This window comes from Chaetura pelagica, unplaced genomic scaffold (assembly GCF_000747805.2).
Source record: "Chaetura pelagica isolate M959 unplaced genomic scaffold, ChaPel_1.0 scaffold144, whole genome shotgun sequence".
Lineage (NCBI taxonomy): Eukaryota > Metazoa > Chordata > Aves > Apodiformes > Apodidae > Chaetura > Chaetura pelagica.
Window position 1 is genome coordinate 288,990 of NW_009952978.1, and position 1,419 is coordinate 290,408.

The window sequence follows — 1,419 nt, forward strand, 5'->3', positions numbered from 1 at the left end:
GGCATGCCTGGTTCTTTAGTACTTGTCTTTTTTTTTTTTTTTTTTTTTTTTTTTTTTAATAATTGAAATCTACTTAGAACTGACTTTACCATGCATAGTATACAATGTATTAGACTGTCAGTTTCACTGGCAAGCATGATGAAATCTGACTTCATCAAACAGACACAACAAAAACCTAAAAAATTTAAATTACTAACTAAATGTATTTCAAAAGACTGTGCAGATTACTGGTTTTCTGAAATAAAGAAGTACTCTGAGCATGGGAAAGTTTACAGACAACATTTCCATATTATCTATAATAGACTACATATGGGTAGAACTAAACCAAAATTAAAAAAAAAAAAAATATTATTTGTAAACAAATACAGCAGAAATGTTAACTCTCCTTACAAACCTTGAACAAGCTACAGTACCTTCTCAATTATTGTTTTGCTGGAACATACTTCTCTGCACTAGTGGAGTCATACACTGTAACCTTTTGCATGCTATGTAATAAGTATTTGGAAGCTAGAAGACCTGTGCTCCAAATTACACACATAAAGAATATTTTGGTTTTATCCAGCTAATTTCAACCACATTAAATTTGCTTTCAATTAAGGTGTAAGGGCCAAAAAAAGTTTGCAAAATGTTTTTCTGTGATTCACACAAGCTCACAAAATCAAACTAACACTAATTATAAATATTTCTCTTTTACTTTCACTTATTTACTATCTTGCTATCTAATCCTTATAAAACATAGTTAATGTTTCAGTCTGCATGCAATTACAAGTCCCCGTTTGGGACAGCATGTCACAGAAAACACCAGCTGAAGAGTGCTTTTCTGTCAGTGGTACAACTGTAGTGATCCTCTTCAAGTGCTTCATTAGTTCTTACAGGCAAATTCATCTTCAAAGTCTCAAAGGCTCCAGAAAAATTATTCCTCCCACATTGCATTCTATTCCTTCCTTGAGCTGTCTACACTTCATAACTAAAATAAACCTTGTTCCACTTCATTGAAAATCCAGATATCTCTTTGCTAAGCTGGCTGCCATCTCTTCTTTACTAGCTAGTAAATAACTCCTTGCTTCAAAGAAATAAAACTCCATCCAATTTTTTAGTAATACACTGGAGTGTACTACTACAAATGTATTTTGCACTGGGTGGGTTATTTAGTGCTTATCAGTTCAGTAGGGAACACAAAAACACTTAACTGTGATTATCCAAGCAATCCGTTTGGAGTATGGGTGAATTTGAGATGACATACACTATGCTTCATCCAAAGCACACCATGGAGTATCCTGCAGATTTTGGCTATCCTGCAAATACAGATGATTTAGTAGTCTCTGAAGAGCTCAAGTATCTGCACTTCATTTGAGTTAGTGATGCCTTTTCCATGTTTTCCAAGAGGGAACATTCTACAAGAATATGACCAATGATAAA